Source organism: Corvus moneduloides, chromosome 9 (genome assembly GCF_009650955.1).
Source record: "Corvus moneduloides isolate bCorMon1 chromosome 9, bCorMon1.pri, whole genome shotgun sequence".
Classification (NCBI taxonomy): domain Eukaryota; kingdom Metazoa; phylum Chordata; class Aves; order Passeriformes; family Corvidae; genus Corvus; species Corvus moneduloides.
The window spans coordinates 10,797,644-10,820,214 of NC_045484.1; the positions used below are offsets into that span (position 1 = coordinate 10,797,644).

At 38.0% G+C, this 22,571-nt stretch overlaps 1 protein-coding gene and 1 long non-coding RNA gene across 4 annotated transcripts in view; one reads left to right on the forward strand and one right to left on the reverse strand.

Moving 5' to 3' along the window:
* Nucleotides 1-22,571, forward strand: part of NR5A2 (nuclear receptor subfamily 5 group A member 2) — an 87,702-nt gene that overhangs the window by 25,227 nt on the left and 39,904 nt on the right. The window lies entirely within an intron of this gene.
* On the reverse strand, nucleotides 15,050-17,180 carry LOC116448112. Its single transcript, XR_004241810.1, has 3 exons — nucleotides 16,664-17,180; nucleotides 16,109-16,253; nucleotides 15,050-15,848 (listed from the first exon to the last, which is right to left on the reverse strand). It is a non-coding gene; the product is annotated as an uncharacterized LOC116448112 (long non-coding RNA).

Below are 22,571 nucleotides of genomic sequence, written 5' to 3' on the forward strand. Positions count from 1 at the left end.
GGAGCCGCGGGTGCCAGGGGCTCTCCGCAGAGCTGCCGCCCTTACCTCCGCCTGACCGCGTCCGACTGCGGGGCAGCATCCAGGGAAGGAGAAGCCTTTCTGCTGAAAGCTAAACCACCGGGTTTGCTCTAACATTTCCCCAAATCCAGCTGCTTTCAATACAGTTGAAAGGCATGCATCAAAGTTTTCCTTCAAATGTTCTTTATTTGCTATTTTGAAATAGGGACTGGAATTTGTTGCTACTGGCATTACTACAGGCACATTTTCAGTGCCACTGCAAGAACCAAAAGGGCAGATTTAAGAAGGAATGAAGGAAAACTAAGAAAGTGACAAAACACGGTGCAGGTGGGAAAGTGAAGATGTAATTTTATGTAGACATTCTCAGTGTCTTTTCTCCATTTCTGTAACCTGTGGAAGTTGAGTTATAGCTGGTTAGGAAAACATCAAGGTAGTCTGGGGAAAAAAATATTTAACACTGTGTCTTGGAAACATCCCACTCATTAAAGCAACCATTACTGACAAAAAAAAAAAGGATAAATTAGTAAAATAAAATACCAAGTAACCATACTGCAGTGAAAAAAGAAATTTCATTTTGTTTGATTCTGGAGCTTTCTGTCATACTCATCACTTGGAGAAGGAAAGAAACTAAAATCTGTTTTCAGAAATTCAGAAATAGAAAAACACTTTTTACATCTAAATACAGCTCGCATTTGTTGAAAGAAAAGTTACTTTGATATTTGTTGCTAAATAAAATCTTGGATCAAGTAAAATTAATTTTAAAAATTAGTTAAGGCAACAATAAACACAGGAAATATACATGAATAAAGTGTTCTAAAAGTCATGCAACTCTTTTAAGACTATAAATATCACCTAAGCAAGGCCACTATAATTAGCAAAGGGTGAACAAAAGAAGACATCCAGAAATAGATGGGGAGGGGGGAGGCTGGGAGGGTGAAATGTCTTGGTTAACCTTATTTGAGTGTTCTTTCCATAGCATAGGAAATGGTTCCAGCTAGCTCATGAGTTCTGTTGGTATTAACTGATTTTAAAAGGACATTTCCATGTTGTCTCTATGCCAAGGAAATTCTTTTACTGGCGTGTTCGCGGAGTACAGGAAACATCACCCTGACTAAGTGACACTGAATGTGACAAAGAATTGTATCTTTATTCTGGTGTTACAGTTAACACCATCTCTTTTTTTCATCTGGATACCTTCTGGTATTTATTGGGGAATACTTACTGCGGTCTCTCGGTTTGTCCTGAGTAATGTGCAGACTGGTGGTGCTGAGTCATAATCCCTCTCCACTCAAGAAGCAGCTTTCTGCATCCCTTAGGCAACTGATTAGTCTCAGGGATGATCCAGCACTTCAGGGGAGGCAGAGACAGGGCTGTCTAGTCATGCTAATCTGCTTCTTCCCTCTTCAAGGTATGGGCAGAAAAGACTAACAGTGATGGGAACCTTCCTCAGCCCCACACTATGGCCAGAATTCACTGCACAAGGACATAAATATGTACCTATAACAGTTTGCTCTCCTAAATAGAGAGCTGAACAAATCAGTCTTGTATATAGTATTTTTCAGGGTAAGTTAGGCTGTGCTTACGGACCCAGTCTTGTACTGCGTATCAGGAAAAGCTTTACTGTAACCAGTGAGAATTTTGTCCAAATAAGAAGTTAAGATCTTGCATACTGTATTTCTATTTTCACTCATAGCATTTGCCATTTTTCTGTTTTCTTCTGTAAAGCGGCCTGTCAAGCATTTAAGTTTCATTTGCTACATATTACTTCTAAATGCCCTGTTTGTTATCTATTTTCTCTTCTTTTCCTTTCTTGTTCTTGGGAATTGTGCTAGTGCCACGGCCACTACATAAGCAGCAGTAACTGCAATTATTTGTGACCTTTTCCTTCAATCGGTCGGTGGTTTCAGTGACAAGCCCTCGAAATCTTCGTGCATGTTTTTTGGAAAAGTTGGAGATATTTTAGAAAAAGGTTCATGGTGTGGGTCATACAGGCCAGCAGTCATCATATCAGTATTTTTGGAGCTCAGTAAAAACCCCAATAAAACCACAAAGATATTTAATCCTAAGTATTATCTTTCCTTCAGGTAACAGCAAAAACATGTAGAAAGAATAACAGGTGACAGTTGCCCGAAGTTTCTGTTTCTGCTCCCATTTGCCTGTGCAGTGGTTTTAGGGCATAACAACCCTGTCCCTAGAATTGTGGGAGATGGCAGGGATGTAGTAGACTGGCTGCTGGGAGACATGAGACTAAATTAGGTGGTGGTGTGAACCATCTGGTGTGCAACTGGAAGCCAACAGTAATGTGTAGCTCATACCCGGGTCACTATAGCATCAAATAGTTTCAGTTTCTTTTTCAACAACTCCACAGTCACTGATGCACCTTCTATCTACATATGGAGAGAAGAAAGAGCAGGAGATCGAAAGCAAGCTGCTCACAAACAAATACTACTGGAGTATTGTTTGGATTAGTACATATCATACTCACGAAAAACAAGAACAGGTAATTTTCTGCATCTGCGGCCGAGACCTAGATTGTCCTAACACGATTTGGAATATTTACCATATTGCTAAGATTCTACCTAGACTTTCAAGTCTTTGAGAAATCCAAAATTGCTGTAAGGAATAGCACTGCCTTTCTGATGCAGGACTTGGAAAATAATGGTCCTTGTTTATATTACAGTGAATAAACAACAAGAATATTAACAACAGCAACAATAGTAGTAACTTTAAGTAGACAGAAACACATGGCAATTGGTTTACACTGGTTTGGACCCATCATTCACAACATAGGTTCTCATTTGGCAAGTGTGGTCAAGGACAATGCTGTCTCCTGACTAGGAATGAACTTTCAGGGAGAGTGTTCCCAGTAGGAAGGGTTAGACCTCAAAGCAAGTATTTACATGAGTAGCTCATTTGGTAACGTTGAACCACATTTATTTTTAATTTGCATGCCTCTCCTTTAAGTCATACCCTTCTCTTCTTGACTTCAATGGGAGCTCCACATGTTTTGCCTTTGATTCTGCTGCATGCTGGCAACTGTAATTAGTGTTAACAGGAGTTCAGTGGAGTTTCTTGCTCTCCTTCTTTCTCTGTAAAAGAGTTTACAGACCAGGAGTTGGAGCTTTATCAAACTGGTACATGGTGCCTATCAAAAATGTATCTTCATTTCTTCTTTTTCCCAGCCAAAGTGAAACTTAACATTTTTCTAACAATGGTGGCATAACTATGAGGAAAAAAAAAAGACATTTATCATTCTAACAAACTCCCCTTAGTTTTGAAAAAATTGCTTAGTAATGTCTTTGATTTTTTTAACAGTAGTAATTTCAGCTAGTTAACACAGCCTTACTGTCTAAGTGGCTATCATAGTAACTTGGTGCAGTAAATATGAGTTAGCTCAATTCTCTAGGGCTAGAGCCTGCAACTCAAACTGAACCTCAGTCTGCTCTGCCTTATAGACACTGCTTTGATTTTCGGATATTTTCTATATGGACACAATGCTACATTTTGAGCAAGACTGGGAGAATCCGGTCATTTTTTGCAATGCTGCTGGTTTTGTTAAGAATAAACACTCCCCACCACCCACTCATCATCAAACATCACATCTTGAAAACAGAAATACTGTTCCATTTTGAGATTTTAATCTCAGACTTTCATACCCATGTGTATGGACAGACACTTTTCTCCTTCATAAGAACTGTCGCATGTGGCTTTCTGTGCTCACGTAATCCTGCTTCCAATATTTCAAAAGACACAGAACTTCCCAGCATGATGATAAAGTTTTCCTGTGTTCCAATAATAAAAGTTGAATGTACCAGTAATTTCCAGTTCCTCTGTGGTTGGGCAGCCTGTGAAGACTAAATCAGAAGTAGCCAACCTGCAGTATCAGTGTGGGAGTCGGAAACAGATGTTCACTGGACAATACAATTTGTTGTCACTGTCGATACTATATGGCACTTTTCCCAACAGAAATTGTCTGTAGCTGGAAAGGAATGTAAGGAATGATTCATGCCCCAAATTATTATTATTTGTTAAATTACTGTTAATGTTACATACTCCTTGCTTTATTTTGTTTTAAATGCCAGGGAGGCACATGCACTCAAAAATACTATTAACTGGGCTTGTTGCATCTGTGTATTATGTCAACCAATTAATTTAAGGCTTTTTTCCTCAAGACAAGACATTCTGCTATATTATAACCTAGAGTCAAATTCTCTTCTTTAGGATCAGGGTAATTTAACCTTCAATTTTATAAAATATTTGCTCAGTAGCTATTTACACAAAAATCACATGGCAGGAGGTAACTGAGACAAATTATTTCATGCGCATCAGAGTGTGTATCCATGAAAATTAAAATTTATTATATACATATAATAGTATTTTTATACATATAATAACATTTTAAAGTAGTTTATGTCTTGGAAATTCTAATAGGCCATTCGGGCATTCAAAACTGATCAAACACTCAAATGAGCAAAACCCTCTATTAGCATATGATGGTAGCATATGATGCCTAGCCTTGATTTCCAGATTTCATTAATATTACAAAAGGAGATGCACTAGATCATGCTTACTATAAAAGGCAATGGATTGGGTTAGGTGCTTTTTAAATTAAATACTAATTTTTTCAGGGATACATCAAATATATTTTAAAAAATGCAGAAAGCCTAAGTGAAACCCAGCCTAAATACAAATTATGTATGCAGTAGGAGTGTAAAAGAGCTAAAGATCTGACTGCCAGAAAACTTGGTTATAACACCTATATTTTACATGAAGAAGTAACACCAGGTCTCTTCAAAAATGAAGACATCTGGGATTTGACTTGGAGTTCAGTGAAACTGGTGACAAAAATGACCCATAATTGCTGACTCTTGTATCTCTGACAGACTTTCTTTCGAGATATTAAAAAGAGGAAAAATGTGTGTTTAGTCATATGGCCCAAACAAGAGCAAAATATTTTAGCACTATAAAATCAAACAGCTTTCTTACTTTTACAAATGCATGTGGTAACACTTCACAGTAATCTTTTTGTAATACTAATTTTGCATTTACTGTGTTTACTGTTGCAGCATTCTGCAACAGAGTGGTTTACTGCTGCACGTCAGGTTTTAGTCAATGGGAAACATGAAATGATTTTCAGCTGTGCATTTCTTTGTAACTGCTACATGATTTAGCCTCAAGACCCATCCATTGTCCAACTTTTTTTATGCTTTTAGATTTAGTGAATTTAGATATATTTCAATAGTGGAACACAAGGTGATTTTGAGTAAGAGCCTGAATGCTGCAAAATTTTCCAAGTCGGCATGAGATGAAGCAGGATGAAATAGCTGATAAGGTAACATTTAGCACACTTGTAATCAATGTGCTGAATTTCTCTGTGTGTGTCTGTGTAAGTGTATTTTTATATACATTCATGGGTCAAACTGAGTTTTTCATCAACTAGATGTTGGAAGTGACAAAGTGATTTAGGATTAGAATGGGATTTAGGCTGATCTAGCTACAGTGGTATTTCTCATTTCATCATCATGCCAGGGATACTGTGACAGTTGAGGGTTTTCTTTAATTTATGAAATAGACAAAATTAAATGTCCATACCAGACATACCATTAGGTTACAGGGAGTGAAAGAGAAACACACAGGCATTAGGCCTTATTCTTTTGTCTGCACCCAGCAGAGTCCTGAATGTACAAAACAGCTGGGAAACTTCCTATGTGGCACACAGCTTGAAAAATGAATTCAAGATTTTTTTTAAAAAATCAATCTGCTTTGGTTTATTTCAAATGACTGTTATTCTGTTTCTGATTCTCTACTCTCATTTTTACTATTGTGGCAGTTGAATCCCAATAAATGTTTTAGACTTTGAAGACTTCTTACTGCAATGCTAGAGATGTCATGTGCTCATACAAAGTTTTAGTACTACCTATAATTTCAAAAATTACTTGATTAAAATAGACCCAATTTGCAAAAGTGACTAATCCACCATTTTCAATCATGCTGCTTTTTATGTGTTAATTTTTACCTACTGAATGACACTTTGCTGTCTCTCCTTGTCAATTTAATTATCCTTTTTGAAAAAGAGGGGCTTCAGAAGGAGAAAAATATTGATGTTCAGGTTACAGGAAAGATTTCCAAAGAGACAAGAGAAAAAGAGTTTACTGAAATTAGCAGGAGTATGTCTTGCCTGCTAGCGAGTGGAGCGAGCAGCATTGGGAAGAGAGGAATCCCTTGGCCGCCGCATAGTGCGGCTGTGTACACCAGTTACTTAGAGTGCTCTGAATCTCATCTTTTGATCTCGGGCGATATTTTTCTCTGTTATGTCACAGAGGTCACCTGGCTCATGTGTGACAAACTGCCTGCATAAGTCACAGTGCCAGTGGCAGAGATTTGTAACCATGTCCCTGGTCCATTGCCTTTGAATTATTTCGCAGGCCCTCTGCTTTACATTTACACTCTGTCGGAAGATGAACAGGGGAAGGGAGTAAAATCAAGGGCAGGGTCTCATCCTGAAGGACAAGGGGAAACAGGTGGAAGGTTAATGGCCCTGGAGCGTATCCACAAGCCTCTCAGGCTTGATATATGGGCCTCAGGCCTAAAACGGGCATTGGCTTTCAAAGATATATTATTTCATTTGAGGAGAGACATTCTGGAGTTCCTGCATTTGTCTGCTGATAGATGATCCTCTGTCCACAATTGGTTATGGCGCGTGAGTTTTCCTTGGGCCTGCTCCCGTACATAAAAATTTTGCTGAGCTCTCCAACCTTTCGCATGCCTGTGAGAATGGGACGTGTGCGGGCCTTTTGGCAGGCGGCTGGATTTTTGTTGCTGCTATTTTCGTAGTTCCTTTTGAAGCACCAGGCAAGTGGGGGATGAAAGGCACTTCTGTTCATTCATACACGGCTGGGCAGGGGCAGCCTTGCGGGGACAAAAATGGGGCAGAAGAAGATGTCAGGGACCCATTATGCACTCGTGTCTGCAGCCCAGGCAGAAGTCACTCCTGCTGACCCCATATTTTATACTGGCACATGCCCTCAGAAAGATAAAAATGGGAAAATAATTTGCATAATTTTAATGACCTCCATTGGTTTATTGTATTACAGTTCTGTTAGGGTTTTTGCACGTGCGTCAGCTTATGGGGAAAAAAATTAAGATAGTAACTCCATATCTTGAAATTTGTGTGTCCTTCTCTGGAACATTTACCTCAGGCACCTCATGAAAATGTGACGTTACTGCCCACATCTCAGCAAAGCACCAGAGGCCCCAGAGGCAGTTCTGCTCAGTGCGACAGGACTGCGCTGCGGGCAGGGCACGGTGCTGGCAGGACCTGGCCCTGCCCCATCTCTTGTGACCAGCTCAAAGGGGCACCTTGGCATGCACGGAGGAGCCTGGTGGCAAAGGCCTTGGTTCAGAGAGGGAGCAAGTCCCAGATTCATTGCCACGATGCATTCCCATGGCATCTTCTGTCATTGCACAACTGTCATAAATTGTGGGAAAATCTGTTTAAAAGCCAAAGTGTTTAACAAAAAACCCCAAAATCTTAACATATATTTTTGTTTAATGTAGCCTACATAACAGCTTGTCAAATTCTCTTGATTTTTACCTGATTGTAGTTACTGTTACAGGATTGTGTTTCTAAGACATATTACTCCAGGACAGCATGATTTAAGGAAAGTGGGATGTATATTTTTACTATATAAAATTTATTAATTTAGATTTGTTTTTATAACAAATAACTTCTGTTTCAGTGGATAGATTTTGCTTGAAAGAATTTGCATTAATTATACTTTAATATCTCCTAGTTCTACCTTTTTTATGTTTCCTATGCTACTAAAAAAGCCAAGTAAGTGCAGGATATATGTCATAAGTTTCAGTGCAGTTTGTTTGCTTTGTTTTTGCAACAGTAACACAGTACTGATGTAAGCTGTAAAAGCATTATATTGGTACCATGTTGTTGAGTAATTACGTTCTTCTTTTGCTGTCACTGAACTCAGTTGCCAAACTCTCAGCACTCCAGTATGAGCAAGATTGGGCTCATTCTGCATTTCAGTCAGTTCCTGTAAGAAAATGTGCTGGTACAGTGCAATTATTCTTTCTTCCTTCAGTGTTCTGCAGAGTTTAAGTTAGACAAGTGAGCTAAAAACTTGAGAGATATTTAGTGTCTCCTGCAGCCATAGGAAGGAAATCTGAGGACTTGTTAAAAGGAAAGATTTAGAAGCAGAAATTCTACAGAGAGAACTGAACAGAGTGTTAGCAGGCAGGAGGATCTGCTTTTCCACTTGTTGCTTTGATAACGGATAAAAGGCTGTCATGAACTGCAGGCTACCAGCTGGGAGTAGATAGAGTAATCCCAGCAGAGGGCTGGCCCCAAACTACACAGGCATTCTTTTAAATCTTCAACACTTGTAGGAAAGTTGTTTTTCCCCTACCATTGTCATCATTATTCATGATGATGTTTTCCACCCCAGTTGAAAATGTTGGTCTAGTAAATCTACCTTACAATACTTTTCTGTTGAAATATAAGCAAATATAAGCAAATATTATGTAGTCAAAGATATTTCAGCTATTTCATTCGACTGCCTGAAGATTACCAAAATAAATTCCAGAGAACTGGATCCAGATCTGCTGTAAGAAATCTCTGTCATTTGATTGTAAAGTTATATTGTGCCCAACGTGCAGATAATCATAGGAACAATGTGTAAGCTATGTCTTCCTTGTAATCAAGACTCATGATAAATTAAATCCAGAGGCTGTGATACTTGTAAGAGAATAGCAACAGAATGTCATTTGTTAGAAGAGGAGTCCAAGTGATCCCTGCACAGTACAAACACAGGCAAACACAGTGACAGACAGAGCCTGGCAGACCCGTGAGTGCGTAGCCGTAGTGATGCGCATTGTGCCACCAAGGTCATGTTACCAACATGCTTAGACACGTGCAGGGCTGGGCCAGGAGCATTTGTTAGCATGTTACAGATGTTTGACAAGATGGGGTGTTTCAACCCGCGTTATTGCAGAGAAAAACCAAAAATATTTAAGCCCTGGTTGTCATTCTATACTCCTCATTTTAATGATATATGTAGGGGTCTAGCTTACTTTGTATTCTTATGTGTAATTACCCATATAAAAAAACACCACTCATTAGTGTTCTGTTCCACTGACTTAATTATACTCCTTAATTAAATCTTGACTAACTGGGGGTCACTGCAGTGTCAGTGGGATTTGTCACTGTTTGTCAGCAGGTGTCTGGTCACATCTATTTCTGGTTTCCCTGTTGCTGTATGCTGTTTAAGTGCATGGTCTTTTCTAATGCAAAGGACAATTATGCATTACTTTGTTGTGGTTTTTGCCTTAAAGAAACCTAAGTGAATTCGTTCTATAATGCAAGCACTCTCCCAGTCTTTACATACAGGAAGTGGGCAATGTAGCAAGTATAAACGTTTTCAAAACACAGTTCATTACCTCACTTGTGCTCATTTTCAAAGGCTTATTCTTCCTGCACTCAAAAGACACGGTCTTATTAATTTATCAGATAATCTTGTGTTCAACAGGCATAAAAATATATTGCAAATATCAATCCAGAGATACTCCTTTTCCCTATCTCCTAAACATGAAATGAATTTGAAACATGACCAGCAAGAACGAGCTAAATCAATATTACATGCATAGCAAATACTACATGGCATGTGCTGGTATTGCTGTGCTGTGCTGCTCAGAGTAAGAAGACCTAGGCTCCCGATTCACTGTTCCCTGAATAATTCAGTGGGAGTTCTGCATGTGCAATAAGGGCATAATAGTGCCATTTCTGTCTGTTTCAAATTTGCATGTTTTGGGTTTGTTATTTTAGAAAGTTACTTAGGGGAAATATAATTCCCATGTTTACGCATATAATAGGCACCTAATGTTCATCTGAATAATTGATTAGTCAAGTCAGGCTTTCATAATTAGCTATTGGCTTTCCAGTATAAGCCCACAAAACACTTGTCAATCGACAGACATTTTTAATTTATTTATATATATGTTACCAAAAGAGCTGCAGTAGTTACCTAGAAAGCATTTATTATTTATTCTGTCAAGGCTGAGGAAGCATTCAGATTCTAGACATGTATTTTGAATCTATTGTAACTTTCCCAGAAGATTATTTTTTTGTTCTGAAAGTTTTCAGCAATGTTCTCTGCCTATAAGCTCTTGCTTACAGTAGAAATTTGAGTGCTTTTTTTTTAAATCCATCCCTGTGTTACAAACAAGTTAGTGACGTGTCTCACTGACTATAAAATAATGTGCATTACTTATTTGCACTCAGATACGTAACAAGCATCTAAATAGATGCCACTAGCAGATATCCCTAATGCAGCTACAGATTCTGTAACCAGACAGATGCATCTGTTGATAGCACATGTGTGAGAGTGATACTGCAATTATGAGTTGTGGAGCTGTAGAGTAAATTGCAGAATCATAAGATAAATTATATTTCTCATGAACTTCATGACCTTGTTTGAACTCTACCACTATTCCAGTTCTGCTTCCTCGTATTTCTAAGCAGTTTTCAAGTGGTTGTTTTTAAAGAGAAAAGACATCCACCTTACTCCAGAAGTACATTTTGAGCCCACTGGTATGACATTCATAAACCAAAACATTTGATTGTGAAATCCAGACTGAAAATTGTTATTTTCTTACCAGAAGTATGTTTAAAAAAATGGACTAGAAATTCTGTGGTTTATTTTATTGGGAAACAAACTTTACATTTCCATTGGGAGGCAGCATTTACTTTTAGCGCTTGTTGAGTATGAGGCACTGAATTTTAAAAAGGTAGTATTATTATTATTTATGGAAAAGGTATTTTAGTTCTGTATATGCTCTAAGTTTACCCTTGTCCCTGTTCAGGAGAATCACCCTCATTTTAGTGAAAATATATAAGCATCAGCTTCCCATCAGTGAGGTCAAGACAAGTGCTTTCCTGAATCAAAGTCCTTCTGAGACCTGTACTGTTGGATGTGTATTAAGTTCCTGGCTTTATAAGTGGAAAGATACAAATATACTATCAGGATTTTTAACCCATTTTAGATCTAAAGCACTTCTATTATAGAATGGCTTTTTAGTTTGTTTGGAAAGGGCATGATGTAAAAACCACAATATAGTGGTAGAAAAAAAGTATGCCCATTTTGGTGGTGAGATTTATTTAACTGTGGTTCACCACTATGAATTACGTGGTCTCGTAGAATTCACAGAAGTTCTTGAGCAATACTGCAGCATCTTGTGTGCCACACATGTTCTGCATACTCTCAGTTTCTATTGGAAGGTAGGAAAAACACTAGAATCATTCTCTTAAAGTTTGGTAACATACCTTCAATTGAAAATACGCAAACATATTTCCAAGGGTGTCATTATAAAGTCCCTTCTCCCCAGTATATCTTGTGCTAGTATAACCTTCTGTTATCTGTTTTTATATCCTTGCAAAGTAATCAAAAATTAAATGCTAGGCTACAAAGATCACAGTATCTCTGTAGGATTCAGAACCAAGTTTGCAACTGCTGTTACAGTTTTCTATACGACATTTGTACAGTGCTAACATTTCAGTCAGTGTTATACCAATACAAGGATTTTTTACTGGGTTATCTTTCAGCATAGTAGCTTCTACCTGAAAAGTATTTATAATTTAGGCTGGTGTGCTAATTAAGGTTTTGAGCTGTGCAAGCATTGAAATGTTCCCGCTCTCACTATTAACATGCAGAGTTCTCACTGGTTTCCCTATTACCCTGAGTTCAGAAACATTTCCCAGTGGTATTGCATTGCTTGGTTCTTCCATTTAGGCTTTGAAAGAGCATTGTTTTCAGTAAGTGTTTTACAACTGGAAATAGATGTGTCTGCTAAAGAGATTCATATTTGCATCATTAGAGAGGTGATCCGATCACAAGGCGGAAGAGAGATCGTATACATAAACAATGAATTAAAATCCTGAATAGGATTGCTAGGGCTGTTTTTCTAGGTTACAGCTAAAAGAGGGACATTATGTGGGCTTTCAGATAAACTCACAGAGCTCTTATCTGTATAAACCTGATAGATCTGCCATTATTCTCAGTGACTAACAGAGGTTATATCATTCAGTTTCATTAAAAATGCATTAATCCTTTTTTAGTAACCTCTTCCTAATTCATTGATTCAATTATACAATGAACAATAAAAATGTTCAGTATAATAAAAATACAGTATTAAAAGTGTGTTGTATACATAAATGTTTCATTGCAGAGAAATTATTCAGAGTTTAAAAATATTAACAATATTAATATCATGCTCTGAGACAACAAAGTGTACTTTTTTCAGCATCTCTGAAATTATATATGAAAAGAATGAGTCTTTAAAATTAGATGCCTGAAATGGTTGCTTATAATATTACATGTGGTCACTTCATGTACAGACTTCCTGTACAGCTGGGGACATTTACCAGCACAGGTTGATTGAGGGACAGCAGAGGATTATAAAATGTACACACGCATTGCTCGTAAATTCTGTGAACCAGGCTCCTCTGATCAGATCAATTCTCCCCAAAGTCACTGGCCTCTGGCCTAACTGAAAACAGACTGACTCCCAGGGTTGGACCTTGAGTTATTGCAAGTATTGGGAACATTTTGCTTGGTGAAGGAACACTCTTGGCAGTGCATGGCAGCACTCTGAGCAACTTCCACAGCAGTGGCAGCTCCTGCCATCCTTCTTACACCAGCTAAATAATTCAGACCACCAGGACTGCAGTACAGCTCTCAGTCTGGCAGTTCAGCCAAGACTTTAAGTGATTTTGACACAGCTAGTACTTCTTATCATTTTGTATTTGGTTTCATTTATTAATTTCTGTGGCAGGAGAGCACACTCTCAATGGCTGCATTAAACTGTTCTCTCAAATGCCAACAGCCCGGCACGGCTGAGCAGGTGCCTGTGTGAGACAGTCGATGCTGTCGGCTGCTGTGAAAAGCTGGCGTGATTTCTGCAAGCATTCCAAGACTAGAGGAGCAGAAAGCACTTCATATTTTCATTAGTCATCTCTTTACATATTTACTTTTAATTCTTTCAGCAAAGCAGATTATTAAAAGCAATGACCTGAGGTCTTCATTCAGATCTCAGACTTGCAATCCTGTATAATGTGCGCCGCAGGGCAGAGGTCACACTGACGAGTCTGTTAATGTAGTCACTCTGGGATAAGATCAATCTCCATACTTCACCATATTGATCTAATAGCTCATTGGCACTTCCCTCTTTGAATTGATTAGCTCAAGTGTGAAAAGAGATTGATGGGTTTGTGACCCTGAGGAGTCTGTCAGGGGCACATCCATGGTAGGGGAAGTGCATGTTTTCACTGCTTCATTTGGGTGGCTCATTATCTGGGCGCCTCACGGGGAATAAGGGTCATAACATTGTTTTATGAATTATTTACAACAAAATATCATGTTTTTCCTTCATTTGATGCTCTGCCTGTACTGAATCCATTCTCAACAGAGCTGAAAAAAATACACATAAATGGCCAAATGTACCAAATATTTGTGTAAAGGGAACCATGACATATAAGTGACCTTAAAAAGCAATTTTACTAATATAAGGTAATCATAATAGATATGAGGGTAGGAATAGACTTCATGGGTCACCTAGTCCATTCCCCTTATGCAATGACAGATTATTGATGGTATCTAGAAATGAATTACATTTTAATTGCATATTCTGGATAAGTACTTACAGAGTGAATCTAGTTCAGACATCTCAGAGAACTTCATATGCACATTGCACTGTAGAAAGAGGCAATTTGCATGCAACATGTGAGCTAAAAACTAAACTATGCACATTCTTCATTTGCTAAAAGTAACCAAAAAAACCCCCACATTCGACTCCATTTATCAAATAGTCATATATTTGCAAAATGCATATATTTGATACAGTATATTAGATTTTGGTGTAGTGCATGTTCATGCAAGAGGAAATACAAAAGGAGCTGTTGGACGAGGCTGAATTTAGAAGTTGGCTTATGTTAGGATGTACTTAAAAAACGTATGCAGTATCACAGCCTTTACAGATACAAAGCCATAAAAGTAAGGACCGGCTCCTTGAAGCCTTTTGTCGAAACCCAGGCATTTTTGTATTTCTGTCTGCATATGAGTTGTAGAATCAGTCTCGAAGACATTCATAATGTAAGAATTTCTTGTACACCATCCAAGCTCAGGATACTGTATAATGCCTTAACTATTGCTATTGGTATTTCATGGTTACATAGGATGTCAGGTTATATGATTATGCCACAGTGCAAAAATTACTGAGCAAAATATTCTTGTGCTATTGTTAAGCTGATGGTTATATTTATGTAAGGAGACAGTAAGTTTCACTAAAAATATCTTGTTGTATTATTTAACTGAACATTCTGGGTTTATTTTGCAGGCTGGCAGTTTAGATTGAAAGACTGATAATTTTATTTACAGAGAAGTGTCCATGTATGCTCCATGCAGTCAAGCAACCCTTTTCTGCTGTTTGATTTATGGTAACATAAACAGATACTGCCTAAAGACAGTAACAGTCAGTCCCTTCCCTAAAGACCTTACACTCTAAAAGAAACAGACCCTCAGGCAGATTAGCCAAAGAGAGAATTCAATCCATTACCTGTCAGTGACATGATGCTGAATATTTGTATAATCTTGCATCCATTTATACTTTTAAATCGTTCAAGCTCTTCTATGTACCAGGAAAATTGCCCTGATAGAGACTTAAGTAGCCATACTTTAAAAAGTTCTAATACAACTCAGAAAAACTTATTAGAGGCAGAGACATCATGCACTCTACTTTGGTAAAACTGGGATAAATCTGGGATTAAACAACAAAACTTCTTACATTTGGGTGTTACAGTAATCTTTTAGTCATGTCAAATCTTCAATAATAAAATTCATATTAAACCTAATTACAAATCAAAGTAACTGGTACTTAGACCTAGATTAATAGTAGATTGCCAGACACCTGAACATAAGCAATGCAAAAAATTATTTTTGAAGAAAATGTTGCCATTTTATTGCAAGCTCTTGCCCATTGACCAAGCCTCTCCCAGTCTGATTGAAACTTAGCTCCTGCAGTTGTGGTGTGTGGTGCACTCATGGGTGAACGGGAAGTAATTAGAGAAGCCTGATTTTGTTGTTCATCATCCCTGCTGTCATTCACAAATGAGCTAAGAAAAACCCAATAAATTAGATGCACATACTCTCTCCATTTTTCCTAAACACACAGCTAATCTTCTATTGCATGCAGACATGTAGGAACCCAGTTTAGAGACTCACAATTTGGATACCTGTGCCCAGCTGTGACAGAAGAGAAAATCAGAGGCTGACTGATTTGTGTCACAGTCCACGGTCATTTTTGCCTGTAAGGTTCCTACTGATTCTGTGTTCAGTACTGCAAAAGTTCCTCTCATCAACATACCAAATAACCCAAATAAAACCAGTATCTTCAAAGATTTTTTAAAAAATTAATATTAATCCTAATTGCAGTGCTAATGACAATATGGGACCTGGGCAGAGTTGTGACAATCTTATTTTAGTGATACTTCAGAGATTTCCAAATTAGACTACAGGAAACAGGAAGGAGGAATAAATGAAACAAAGCCAAATGAAAGGATGAATGGAAAAAACCATTTTAATACACACTTGCCTGTTCCTTAAACATTCATTCAATCAGGACTTCCTGTGATTTTTAATAGCATGGGTCTTCTGCTCTTTCACACTTGGCTCTGTCGGGAAAGGAGGTAATTTTTTTGAAGACGATGTTCCTAGTTGAAAGGATTTAGCTAGATGGTAGTAGCTGTATGCTGAGAGCCTCCTGCAATGCTTTTAAGATAAAAAGAGAAGTAGTAAGTGTTTGGGATCATTCCCATGTACCTTGTTGGATCATGCATCACTACACCTCCACAACCTTCTTGTACGACTTCAGCTTCCTTTGGTGGTGTTTTTAAGCAATTTTTTCTATCAAGTCAGATGGATACTGGTTTAATACATGACAACCCCCATTCATAAGGCTGATTTTTCTTTCATTTTCTCTGTTAGCATTGGGTCTTCTTTCTCATTTAATCTCTGCCCCAGTGACTTACTATTACTGCTGCAGCCCTTAGGATGTAAGACAACATTTCTGTATTTTTTCTTCATCAGTATACCGTCTCCTTTCACGTCTTGACTGAAGATACTGTTTCTCATGATTTCTTACTGCTTTAGCTGTGGCTTTTTCTGGCTGTTCTACTACAAATCAAAGGAAAACACAGTGGAATACATTTGTATGACAAGTGCAGTGTTCCACAGTATCTCCAGCCTCTATTGCCAAAGGTGTATTACAGGTTACTCTGTGTCCAGCTCTCAGTCTGAAGACTTTAGATCCTTATGTTTCCCTGATTCAAATATGGGAAGAAAGATATACTTGCCTTTACATATTTGGACATCTGTCAAAAGTTTGAAGAGGACTATGAAAAGTAAAATATAAACCAATATATTTTAATTCATGAAAAAGATTGCAGTGCCGTGCAATCAAAAGATAAAGAAAATTTAAAATAAAAAACTACTGATATGCTGATAACTACAAATGGTATGAAACATTTAATGTATTAGACTCTTTGTGTTGTTAGTCAGTGTCCAACCCTGTCACTAATACTCACCTGCAAAATTGTTCTGCCCTCATTTACACTGCTCTAACGTTGAAGCAACTTTTTTTTAGTCATGACTTCAGAAGATTATTTGCATATTCCCATCAGTGTAATTGTGAATACAGTCCCACACTGTGTACAAAAACCAACATTTGTAGGTGTCACCTGTTAAAAGAGAGTAAGATTATACTTCTCTTATGGCTTGCCCTTTTCCCATACTCCACACCCACTTAACAGCTCGATTGGAAATAAACACTAACCCTGTTAAACAGAAGAGTAACCACACAGTGTAATTTAAACGAGAGCTGATTAAATAACTCTTGTTAAAAACTCATGCAAAAAACAGTGTTCTGGGGCATGCAGCACTTGAAAGAATGGGACCCTAAGTGTGTTGAGCAATTACTCTGCTTGCCTGTTACCATATTAAAGATTGCTTTCTGAAATCAGTATGTGTCTTGTGTCACAAGGTAAAAATATTTTCCATATGATGCCTACTTGATTGAGTTTTAATAGAGTATTTATTTTGTCAAAAATAACTTTAGTTCATACTAGAACTTCATCTTTAATATTAAAAATCTACCCCATATGTTGTATTGATCTCTGTTGAGATTTGATGTTGCTGATATCAAAGAAATTTTACAAATGAGAACTAATATAGGAGGTAAAGTTTACCTGTAGACTCTTAGAATAAGTTTCAGCTAGAACAATACAGTAAGAAAAATGAAATCATAATTTATCCAATTAATCACCAAACAGGAAAGGAATATTATATATTAGAAATCCTTTCAGATAATGCTAAAATATGTGTGACTTGGAAAAGACCACAGAGACTTTAATCACAGGCTGCTCTACAATAGACTGAGACTGCTGACTGAATATATTAAGAATAAATTCACCATCAGTACCATAAAGTTTACTGTACTCAGTCTTGGTTTCTGATTCTCCAAGGGACATCATTGTGCAGACTAAAAAGCAGATCAGACCCACAAGGCTAACAATGAATCAGGTGGGCCTAATTCTGATTTTATTGCAAGTCAAAGGACTTGTATTCACACAAGTTAACAGTTAAAAATATGGCCCAACACAATTTTGCTGTTAGTTTGTTGACATCAGAAAAAACAGGTGTATTTCCAGAGAAATTCAAGGGATCAACACAGCTCTAGTACCAACATTGCTACATAAACTACATAGCGGTATCTAATCCTTTTAAAATTCTACACCCAACTATGCATAAGCTTAGGCTGTACTAACATCTGTAGAAATACTCACAGGAGTAGGATTTTGAAGGTAAATTCTATGGGTCCAGTGCTAAAGAAGGCGCCTCCTTCACTCTGTGAAACAGATGCCAAGAATAATTAATTTTCCCCTTTCCTTATCTTTCTATTCACTTTGAGAGGCAAGAAACACTGCATTGTAAGCAAAATTGGGACTAAAAAGAAATACTTCTCTTATTTTCAGTTAAATAAAATAAAAAACACAAACCACAACTACCCAAAAAGAACCTAAGAAAAACACATTTATAATTCATCAGAAATAATGCTGACTGTGAAATACGAAGTCATTTTCATGCAGTTTGTACAGAGATAAATGTGAGGATAAGGAGAAGAAATAGGAGTGCTATGTGTCACATTTGATGCACTATATAATAGATATATAGACACAGAAAGTTTATTGTAACAGCCCTTTCGTCTGATGTTTGTAGAAATGAGATTGGTCATTTACCTTCTCCTTAATAGATGGGAATACTTTCTAAATGGAGTCCAAAGATCCATAAGAGAGATCTAGTTCTTTACTAGGATCACCATGTGCTGCCTGCCCTTACTCCTTCAGGAATCTGAGGCCCCCAGACTCACAGGCACTTTGTGTTCTGCTCCTGCAAGAAAACAGGATGAGTGTGAACTGATGCTCAAGGCTGCTTTTTATTAAAGTATTTTGACTCTCTGGAAGATCAGGACTGAACCTGGGAAATGGCTGGTCAGTGCTGCTTTGATCCCCTGTTTCCCACTGATCGCACACGGAGCTGTCCAGGGGCATGTGAGTGGAGAAGCTGTGGCAAAGCCACTGCTCTCCCTGCCTGCATTTCCTAAGCAAGAACCACTGCACACCTTTCAGAGCACGGGCACCACACATTCACCCCTCCACATTTTGGAAGAGTAAAAAAAGTGTGGGACTTTTCAAATGCTGCTTTGTGCTATGAATTCCTTGTCTATGTCCTTTAAAAAATTCCAAAGTGGTTTGATATTGCAAATACTAATGGTTTCAGAAGCAGGGAGTTAATGAAGCATTTCAGTCCTTCTCTCCTCCTCTTTCTCAGTTCCCTGCTGTTGAATAAAGGGTGAGCACGTGAACCTTTGTTTCAGCATGGCATTCAGCAGTTACCTTCCTCTATCTGGGCACTGATTCACACAAAGCATATAGGAACTTAATATCTTGGATAGAAAAACTTTCTGTTGAAATATTCTGGCTCTGACTAGTAGATTCAGAAGTTAGTGAAGAAAGAGTTATGCACACATACAGAGGCACATTCCAAGTACAACTGCACTTGTGTAACAGCCTCTGTACACGCTGTAACAGAGCAGGAAAAGGCACACACTGAAGTATTTCTGTATTTCTTTTCATTTTTAAATCAAGACAAATGTAAAGAGCTACCAAACTTGGACGGATTTATACTTCCTTCACGCTAGAGCTAGATGGTAACAGGACAGTCATTTAAGCAAACACAGACTTGTAAAGATCGCTCCCTGCCTTCACCTAGAAATTTTTATAACACACAGGTTTCTAGTAAAGAGCTGGAACAATCATAGTTAATATTAAATCATTTCTTCTTGAACTTTGTAGCATTTTATTACTGAGGTTATAGGTAGTAATCACATTTTATTAGGGCATTCACTGATTCTGAAAGTTATGTGCATTCACTTCTAAAACCACATTGGCTGTTATGTGCTGCTTTTTGACAGCAACCTTGCACAGGAGGTTTCCCACTGTTAGCAGCAACCCATCTGGAGAGTCCAAATCCTTCGCTACCTATATAATGATTTGGAAACCATGCATGCATTCAGGAGTAAAAAATAGCCTCTGGAGTGCACTTGCCTTATAAAACTTTGATTTGGGGTGATTTGCATCACGATAGCATAAGAAAATGGAGTAACAACTCAAACTATATGTCTGCAATGACTTGTGAGTGATCTCCTAACTGCATTTGAAAGAAAGTTCAACCATCCCTTGAACCTGTATGCTTCAGGCTGAACAGTTCAGACAGATGTTTAATCACTTCATATTCACTAGGAAATGGCTATTCAATGGCCGTAGAATTTAAAAGTGGCACTACAAGATGAATGCTTCATGTTATTCCATATTTGCATTCCCTCTTAGAAGCATAAGTAAAAATAATTGAGCTGAATCCAGCACAGTTTTATCACATAAATTTCAATTATCGTGTTTTTTAAAAATCATTAGATACCCTTTTAAATTTTTAGTAGCAGAAAAGCCCAAAGCTACAGTGGCAAGTGGATGTAAAAGAACAGGGATGAAAAAGGATTCTCCAGCTTCTGAGAAAAGGAGGTGTAAACTGGGTAAAAGGTGAGTGCATTGTTTAACTGAATGTGCAGCAATAATTATAAGGAAAATATTTAACTTAGAGCAACACAAAAAACCCATGACCCTGAAATTTTTAACAGGTAATTAATCAAGTGTCAGGCTGAAAATACCTTTTCAGAAGAAAAATTGTAATAAATCTGCAGTTGTTCGTTACAGTATGCGAAATATTTTGAAACACTTTCCTAAAAGAAAGACACAGTGTTGTTTTGATAAGATTGAGGTGAATTTCAGCAAAGCATACACATTATTCTTCATTTTACTGTTTGGCAATTTCAGTGTTGTTCTTCAGAGAAAACAAAAGTTTATAATGATTAACGTTCTGTGCTGTGGGAAGCATACACTCTACAACAATACTACTCTTGTGTCACACTAGCTTTCCTCATCTATAACATCAGCACAAATAGTTTTTCAGATGAGTAACCAGCATTTCTGAGATAAGTCCTCCCTTTAACTACAATTGATAAGGTGTGATTGTGTATTTCAGTGTCAATAGAGGCCTCAGTGAGCCTTACAAACTCCTACTGAATCCCATATCAAAAGCTCAGAGCCCAGCTGAGGGGAGGCCAGGGTTTAGCAGGCAGATGTGACACTCCCATTCCCATCTTTTTCTCCTGCCAAGAGATAGTGTGTCACCACAGTGCTCAGGGTTAGACCTTTACTCTTCAAACTGAGAATCCATTTCCTCTATTCCTGGAAATACTCTATCTGGCTTGCATTATACTGGCAAGATAAATTATGCAAACTAATAGATGCATCTAAATGTATTCTCACACATGCCTGTTTTCCAATCCTTGTTAGAGGAAAACTCAGAAAAAAATTCTTTAAAGTCACCTTGTAATTCCAGCTGGCAGTGTAGGAACTCAGACACACCATCAAAGAATCCTGTGTTCAAACCTGTATTCAGACACCTAACAGAATCAAGTTCATTGAGCAGATGAATACCACACCTGTGCTGTTGTCAACCGCCATCCTCTGCTTCTCTAACACAAAGTACTTGCTCCTTCTCTGCCCCAGCAGCATCACTTGCAGTCACACAAACCCTTTAAGCCTGCATCTCATCCTCCTCACCTTCTTCTCTCATCACACTGCCTCCCCATTCCCTTCCTTGAAAGCCACCTCCTAAGAACTCCATTTGCTTCCCTTGTCACTTAAGAGCAGTTTTACATGTGTGATGTTTTACTCATTTCATACTTGTAACATTATTCCTCTTTCATGCCGCCCTGCCTGCTGGAAATGATCTCCTATTTCTTTTGAGTCACACACCTTTCATTACCTCCTTCCACATCTTTATTTAAAAGCCATTTCTTCAGCAACAATTTCCAGTTATGCTGTCCCCACTGGTGAGTCTTCATCTCAATGCCACTGGCCAGAGAGGACCTAAATTTAACCATCTGGGCACAGTATTCACTCACGCTTTTGCTTGAGGCTTGATAGCTGTCAAATGGGCATCTCATTTGACATCTTGGTTAGGTAAGACCTAGGTTATATTATCCTTGTGTCAGTGTTCTGTTATGGCAGGGAGCAGCTGCAGATTTGGGGAGTGTTCTTGCAGCAGGCAGGTGTTTGCCATATGATGCTTAACTTTTATTTATAAGCATTCCTAGTAGTTCAGACAATGGGAACTTTTTTCTTATTGGTGTTAAAACATTGACAGTACTCCTAAAGATCTCCACAAACAGAAAAAACCCTCAAAATTTAGCCATTAGCACAAGCTTGTGAGCTTGTTTTAATTCATTGTGTACCACAATTGAAAATGTTGTTGATTATGACTAGTCCCAGACTGGACTTAAATATCTTGGTGACAGAATGCTACCTTTTCTCCTGCTTATGCTGTTAATGGCAGAGAAGCCTGCTCTGGCTTTGGAGTCAGAAGACTGAAGTCCACAAGAGGATTTTCCTGCAAAGGACCTTCCTCTTCAGAACCAAACTTCAGTCTCTTTGCCTTCAGGATCAGTTTCAGGCACATTCAGTTTAAGGCACATAATCGTTTTGGTCAAAAGCTGATTTTCTCATTTTGACAGATAATATGCTTCTGCAACTCATTTACCAACATGCCAGGGAACCACAAAGGTGTTTGTGTTCTGGCTGCACTTACACACATCATAAACTTTTCCAGCACATTCTAACATAAGAAGTGGTGCACTACTGTTTTTGTTCAATGTTTTTTTCAATCTAAGTGCTTTTCCTCATCTACATGTCTTTCAGAAGAAGGCTGGAACTGGTCATTTGTCCTACCTTTTAGTAATACACAATCCTCATTAAAGTCATGTGTCTTTCTTCCTAGTGCAAACTGGGAGGCATCTACTGCCCCACCGTCTTTCTT